The following is an 8,294-nucleotide window of genomic DNA, read 5'->3' on the forward strand; positions in this document are numbered from 1 at the left end:
TCTATATGCATAAATAAATAAATCTTTTAAAAAAAATGTTTAAAGAATATTACAAAATTTAAAGATTTATAAAGGTTGCTTTCTCTTTTTTTTTCTTTAAAAGACTAACAATAATAGATTTGTTTCTGAAAAAAATAGTGCAAATTGGTCTGAATATTCTAATCTTTAACCAGGCAGTCGTACTCACATGTATAATTTTTCTAAGTGTCTCTGAACACATGTCAAGACTAAGTTTTGATTCCAAATGTAATTTTGTATGTATATACCTGATTATCAAAATGAATTCTGCACCATGTAAAATTCATTCTTTATAACTTAACACAATTAATCACCTATAATCAAGTGCTTATTTTGGCTGTGTAGTTCTATATACAGGAAGTCATTTAGAGTACCCTCATGTTCAAATAGGTTGCCTATGTTTTAAAAGACAACTTAGAACTCCCTAGAAGAGCATTTTCGTGGTTGTCAAAAACAGTTGTAGGAATCCAGTTGTAAATGAAACAGAAGAGAATGTCTTTGAGCAAAAGGTCTTTGAACTTTTTTCCTGCCTCAGTTTCTCAGAATAACTTCCATTTTGACCTTTCAATTGACTTTGCAACATCCAATGGATACTGGATAATTCTGTTTAGCCCCCATTTTCATAGTACTGGGAACATATAGGCTACTTCTGGTCTCTCGTCTGCATTATGGGATTCAAGCTTAGAAAGGCTGGAAGATTTAAGTTTGCTATTCCCAGAACATGCAAAAAGTTGGGGAGTTTTAAACATTTTCTAATTTCTCCGAAGCCCTACACAACTCTTTCAACCTAGTATTTCTTGCTGTTAGCAATAGCAACTGATATATGTATTTTTAAAGATTAATTGGCCCTCCCTGGTGGTGCAGCGGGTTAAAGCACAGCACTAAAAAGCTAAAGCCACGTCAGCATGAGTTGGATCCCCATCCCGGAGGTGATCTTCCTCTCCTGTCCCACCTGCTGCTCCCCTCAGCTGTGTACTTTGTCAGTCCGCAACGGATATTTTTTAATATGGCAACAAGAACCTGTGCCTGGCTTGCCTATTTGAACAGAATCACTCTAGGTATACCCTTACACATGTTAGCTGCTTCATTAATATTTTACCATGTTTTGGTGAACCAGAGAGGCACTTTTCTGTGACTGTCCAGTCATAGCGCTTGTACCACTAAGTCATGTAAATAATAAAAGGGTAAGTAAAAGAGGATATAGAACTCTTCAACTTTCAGCAACAGAGAGATCATCCAGTTTCCTAAGAAAGCCCTTCTCATCTGTCTTTACTAAAGTAGCAAATTGCAGAAGGCAATTTTACACCTTCCCTAGAGGTTCTTTTTTAATGGTCAGAACAGAACAGATCATTGAATAATTTAGGAAAAAACAATTTTTGGCCAGCTACTTTGGCGCTCCTCTTTAGTTTTATATGCAAATGTGACATATACTTAGCATTCTGGTTCTCAAATATACTCCTATTGCACTCTGCCACAGGCTCTTTTGAATCTTGGCTTGTCTCATCTTCTCTGGACAAGTACTTTTTTAGCCTTTTTTAAATTTATATAGACCCTGGGATGATGACTGTAGACAAATTTTATATAGAGTTCTTTTATATAGTGTTTCATTACTTTTAGTTCAGTACTTCCAGATCTTTCTAACTCAGTTTGGCTTAAGTTAGTAATGCTGGATATTTTCAAGGCTTCATTCTTGTGGTAACATTGGAGGTGATCTCTGGTTAAGCTACCTGTGGCTTCTAAATTACAAAGATAGTGAAAGGACAAGCATGTGAAATTATTGATTATTTTTATCAGGTAGCAATTTATTAAATTCAAATTATATAAAATTCAAGGGTTTTGTTGCCCCACAGTAGAAGCTTTTTAAATATTAATTTGAGGTTTGTTTGTTACTCTGTGTTTAGCATAAAAAGTTTTGATTTTAAAAGATTTCAGTTCATTCGTTCCATTTGTCTATCAGGACTTGGAATAGAATACTGTACGTTTATATATATATATTATATACACACACTCATGATGGAGGATAAGCCAGTAACTCACAACTCCTGAAACCAGGGGTAAATAATCCATAGTTGTTTTCCCACCATTGTCACAATATTTATATCCCAAACATAAGTAACAAGAAACCAAAAACTAGGAGAAACCAGTTTGTTTTTATTTACAAAATGTTTAATCAAAAGTACAGTCAAGTTCAAATGGAGCTGCAAATCCTGGTGGTTCACAATGGTTTGATTTATTTTTTTTAAACAGACCATGGATAATTAACCATAAAACATAACTTTCTCAACACAAGTTACAGTGAATTGCAGAAACGGGCAGCAAGTTACTCACAACTGGTTGCAACTGGTTACAACCCTTAAACATTCAGGCAGTTACAAAAGCCACTTTCTCAGTTCACAGTTAAATTCCACTCCCAAAGGGAAGATCCTTTATTTTTTTTCTATAGTGTCACAAAGTCAGTGTCCCAAAGTAAGACGTAAATGGGCTATTTTCTATGATTGCCATTTTGTCCTCCATTTATTAACTACTTGGCATTGATGGCCCTCTTTTCATTTCAGGATGTTTCACCATCAGTAACTGGATATTCCTCACAACGTTGCTGTCTGGTAAGTAATTATCATTATCTTTAAATGGCATTTCCAAAATATAGAGGTAGAAAAAATGTCAGATATATTTCTACCAATCTCCAAAAGGTTGTGGTGAAAGTACGCCTCAAGTATTCAATTTAGGTGGGACAGATTTTGACATTGGTGAAGAAAACATGGTTCATATCCTGTGTTTTAACCTGAAATGCTATCATTTAGAATGATAAGAAACATGACCCGAAGAATCTATTATCACTAATTTGGAAAATATTTTACAATGATTTTGCTGTAGAAGGTTGAAAATAGTCAAAGATACATTTGAAGACTTTCAAAACATGTGTACAGCTAAAGGAGACACCCAAGTGTGTAGGGTGATGGGGTGACAGTGGTCACTTCTGTTTGCCACTTGCAACAGTGCTTTGTCATTAAGTAAACCAGCACAAAATCCTCCAAATTTTTCTCTATGATCTGCTATAAATTTGAAATGTATTTGCCTTGTTTGGATCCTATTTAAAATCATACACGGTTACTCTGCGTGTACCCATTAACAGAAGGGGGAAATGCTCTTTGCTAGTTAAAGGTTAGGGAAGAGACCCAAAGTTAGAACTCATGTGAGCCTAGATTTGAATCTTTGGAGTCAGCGTCTTCCACACTGAGAATTTAAAACGAGGCTTTAAAATATATCTACAAGGTTGGTGATGTGGCTATCTAGAATTCTTGAGAATTCAGTGGTTGGGAGGAGAGTGCAGGTTAAGACTGATGGTATATTGGTAGAGCATCATCTTGTCAGATAGTACCTCAAAGCACTGAGTTTGTTAGAAGTTGGCCCCCATTGAAATACCTGGCAAATATTTTGGAGAGGGTAGAAGAGACAAAGGGTTAGTTGCCTGGCATCTGACTATATTCTGCCTAGCTCCAGCCAGGCCTGTTTAGTCACGATCGTCATATTCATCCAAACCTTAACAGTTACACTCTTGATTTCACTTTATATAATGTGTATAAAGTGAGGAAAATAATCTCTTGGGATAATAAAGATAGCTTTCTGAGAGGGACTTTCCATATCTGTTGCACATAATCCATAGTTGTCACCGTATTTTTGTTTCTAATTCTGTTACACGTTTATCTCTGTTTCTCTGAACATGTAAAGGCCATAAGCCTTTAGGATTGTAACTCCCTCTCCACTCCCACTCCCAAGGTTTATTTGTTATGCTGTCCCAAAAGAAACTCATATCAATGTGTCAAGAGCTCAGGGGACAGGCTTATTTGGTAACTTTAATTTGTCTCTGCATTCATAGCAAAATGATCTCATCATACAACGGCCTGAATCGCACACTCTTTCAGACTTGCACCGAAGTCAGTTCCTCCCCTGTTTCTATCCAAAACACAGAAAGCTCTTTATGTTTCTATGATCAGATAAAATCTGTATTGACGTTTCTTTGCCTGTGGGTATATTTCACTTCTAGGTAGAAAGATTTAAACTATCAGGGCAATGCTATGTGTTTGCAGTTTCTCTGTTTTAGTAAATGAAAAGCTCCTTGGGAAAGGAAAGTGCATCTTATCCACTAATGAATAAATATTTATTTTCATTTTAAAATGATACCTGCTCATTAAAAATAATTTGGAAAAACACATAGCAGTGAAATGAAGAAAAAGTAAAGTAATTATTTCTATAATTTAAATCTAATCGTTAATAACCATGTGATATATTTCCTACTCTCATTTTCCCTTGAGGACATATTACTTAAAACATGCTGGTATCATATTTTCTATATAATTTCATGTCCTGCTTTCAAAATTTAACCTAAAAATTTTATGTGTAATTACAGAATTCCAAAAATCATTTTAAATAATTACGTATCATTCCCAAAGAGGTTGTCTACTTACTCTAACTATCCAACAAAATCATTTTTTGTCTTTACTTTTTACACATCTAAATATCTTGTATGTAAAATGTAAATTATTCTGAATAAAGAGTAAATGAATGAGAATTAAAGTCAGTATATGTGTTAAAATTTATTGTGAAAAATTTCCAACATGTGAATGTAGGCAGATTATGCAATGAATTCCCCAGGACCCACCACCACCCTGCTTGCACAATGACTAACTTGCAGCCAATCTTTTTTCCTTTCCTACCCATATGTTATCTTGAAGAAACCCCCAAATGTCCATGACACTTAGTCCATCAGGACTTCTTTACATGCTAGTGTTAAAATCATTCAGTGAAATAGTTCTAGTCAATGTATGGAAGTATTTTCCTTCTGAATATACTGCCATCATACTTTCTAGAATGTAGCAATTGATCATAAAATCTCATCGGACTGTTACATAAGTTTTTAGTCACATCTGTAAGCCAAAGAGCAATTTTGTTGACCAGAGAGACATTTCACATGTTTGGCTAGATTTCCTGAGAAACTAAAGTATTTGGAGAGGGAAGGGCATTTCTTTTTTCACTTGACTCAAATTTAGGATGATACTTTGCACGCCAAATCTACAAAGCATTAAATAAACTCATTACTGTATGCAAGGGATTTTTATACACTTCTGTGCCTGAGGTGAAAAAGAAAAGTCTTCTGAATACTTAGAAGTACAGCATGACTCTCGCAAACCCTTAATAGATAAACATGGTAAACTTACCTAAGCCAAATGTAGCAGTGGACTTAAATGTTCATAGTTTGTTAAGATTTATTGATAGAAACAAAAGGTTTCTTCCTAAAGAGTCACTTAGGATATCTGAAAAGGGAGAACTTATATCTTTAGTCTGGATGTTTTTCTTTTTAAAGCACTATGTTTGGAGACTAAGGGTGGGAGGAGAATGTGTGTTGCAGACAAAGGGCATGCACTCCCTATATACTTGTACATGTTGCTCTAGTGTGTTCTAAAAATATTAAAAGAAACCTCTATGAACCAGCTTTTCATGGCTAGCCTCTCTCCTTTGTACAGAGTTCCATTGGTAAGAACTGCTTTGTGCAAATGAGTCTCTCCATAGAGGGCCGGTAGTTCCAATTTTGTCCTGCCTCCCAATCTTTGAATTGCAGGTCAGTGACTGTGTAGTGGCACTGTGTTGTCCAACAGGTGTATTCCAGTTATTAGAAATTCAGGTTGTGAGTATCTGAAACATACTGCATCGGTATAAACTGAATTTATGTGTTACTCTAGTCTATTTAATCTTAGGAACACATTTTCCATTGGCCTCGAAAGTGAGTAGCTAGAATATTGATGTGTCTAACCCGTGGCATACTAAAAAAAAAAAAAAAAAAAGAAGAAGAAGAAGAAGAAAGAGCTTCTCCATCACATTAAATCTCTAGAAAAATATGAGTGTTTACAGTATGGACACATACAAAATATTTCCAGCCTAAGGTGGTAGAGCAAAGTGTATGGGGGAAAAAAAAAGAAAGAAGAGAAATGACATAAGAAATATACTATCCCAAGCAAACAGAAAGCATCTGTAAAATTTGCCAGACTGGATGGTACAAACCATATAAACTCTTTTTTTCCTTTCCATTTTTTTTTTCCTTCAGTCTTTTGATCATTTGTATTTCTCTTTTACTCTCTCCTGGCATTATTATCATTAAACTGTTCCCAAAAGGTCAGGAACATGTCTGATAACTTGGCATTGAGGCAGGCGTCCCAAGGAAAGCTAGATAGGCAGGAACTATTCACTATTTTAAGGGCTGCAAGGATATCCTATCATAAATCACAATGCTCATGTTGTAAAACAACTAAAATTTTCATCATTATTAAATTGAAATAATTGAACTGAACGATTGAATTACAACACAGCTGCAAATAAAAACCTGTCTTCCATTTTTCCTGCATTTTTCTCAGATGTGATATTGGATTATGGGGCTCATGTCACATAAACCTAGAATATAAACCACCTTTTAAAGAGAAGGAGAAGTTTATCTGTCCATGGTTGTTTCTAGCCCATGTATTATACATTGCACCCAAGAGAATCATCAGTGAGTGCCTCATCATGATAATGACTGCAGTTGTCGTTATTGATGGTGATGAGGAATGATGATGATGATACTGCTTGCTTTTTGGAAGATGTGTGAGACAAGTCTTTATACTTGACCTTTGGATCTGGTGCTTGTTCAGTTGATGTTGCCTTTGTGACATTTTGTATCTTCAAGCTACATATATTTCTTGTAATAAATTAGTTTCCATAACCTCTACCTTTATCTCTTTAGTTAAGTTTGGAATCATGGTAGATGATTCTGCTTATATTGGGCAGGAAATCCTTTCTAAATTCTCCCACCAAGTCAGATTTTCATTTTAGACTTAACAACAAAGATAATTACAAAAAAATAAAAAATGGTATGTCACATAAACAAATACATGCTTTATGAAGTTGTCATATTTTCAGATAAATTTTTGGACATATGGAAAACTATTACACACAGCTACTAGAAAATGATGGGGATTATGGTATTCTCTTATGGATATAACTTGGGTAATTCTGCTTCATCTGGACTGGTAAAGGAAGGGTGTAAATCCCACTCCTGATATAACTATCCAAGGTTATTTTGCAGCCAGCTTGGTCCTTTCACATTGGAAATGCTGAGGGAAAATCTTCAGTTCTCCCCCACTTCACCCTAAACAGGCTATTGTACAAGTTTTTTGGACAGAGTAGTTTGCTTTCTGGACTCTTGATGGCCACTCTGTGAACTGACCATTAATGTATTTGTGGGATAGGGGTCTTTAACCTCTGACTTCTGAGTCTAAAGACTTTTATAATAAATTAGTTAAGCAAATTTTAGCCCTTAACCTTTTCTCTTTCTTTCTCCACAAACAAGTTGATTGGTTAATCATTTCTTGTTTATTTTTATTATTGTTGCACATAAAGCAGGAAACAGGAAAGACTGTAAGAGCAAATTACAATGTGGTATATTTGCATTTTCTCTAACTGTTCTCATTTTCTAATGTTTGAACACATGAAAAACTGTAACTGAAAATAGATTCAGTTTCATCCAGAAAATGGCAGAGGAGAAGGAGGAATGCAGTCATATTAAGTGATGGATATCAAGCACAAGTTGGCACAACTAAAATACCAATCGTTCAATCCACTCTGGAAATTTTGATTTCTGAGTTCCCTTTGATAATAATGGTCCAGAGGTAAGAAAACGAATACTTTTGAGACTCTTAGAGGGCTAATCCTCTGAGGACATGATGGGTTTAGCAGGTTCTTAAGATCTGAAGGTACTTCTGGGTTGACTTGTCCAACCCTTACTAGAATCAGAATTCACAAATAAAAACCAGCGACAAAGTAAATCGTTAAGCTTGTATCTAGGTAATTCCTTCAATAAACTTTTTATGGTGCTTACTATGTGACAGGTAAATCTGAATTAATTTCTTTTTCTTCCTTCCTAACTTCTTTTATTATTTCTACATTTTTACTTAAGCAAGAAAAAACAATCTCCTTATAGAGTCATAACTGCCCTCTTCATATGTGTATGTAGCCAAAGATTCCATCGCTTCTAGGAAATCTGGTTGTCAACCGGTGATCTTGCCTTTGTCTTTTCTCATAGTTCTGCCTGTGGCGCCTGTCACTAGCAGTCAAATAAGGACAATTTTACCATTCTCTCCTGCTGCTCTAATTTTTTTTTAGTGCCGGTACATGAATTTGTTATTCTTTATAATTCTCTTTGAAGTTGGAAATCCAAGGGGAATCTAAAACCGACCAGATGTTTCTAC

General features: G+C 35.2%; 1 long non-coding RNA gene across 1 annotated transcript in view; it reads left to right on the top strand.

Moving 5' to 3' along the window:
* LOC105854337 overlaps positions 1-2,609 on the top strand; it is a 336,134-nt gene extending 333,525 nt beyond the window's left edge. Inside the window, exon 6 of the long non-coding RNA XR_001146017.1 lies at positions 2,574-2,609. This is a non-coding gene — a long non-coding RNA (uncharacterized LOC105854337). The remainder of the gene's footprint in view (positions 1-2,573) is intronic.
* Positions 2,610-8,294: the final 5,685 nt, after the last annotated feature.

The sequence above is a fragment of the Condylura cristata genome, unplaced genomic scaffold (assembly GCF_000260355.1).
Source record: "Condylura cristata isolate star-nosed mole 26May11 unplaced genomic scaffold, ConCri1.0 scaffold00003, whole genome shotgun sequence".
Lineage (NCBI taxonomy): Eukaryota > Metazoa > Chordata > Mammalia > Eulipotyphla > Talpidae > Condylura > Condylura cristata.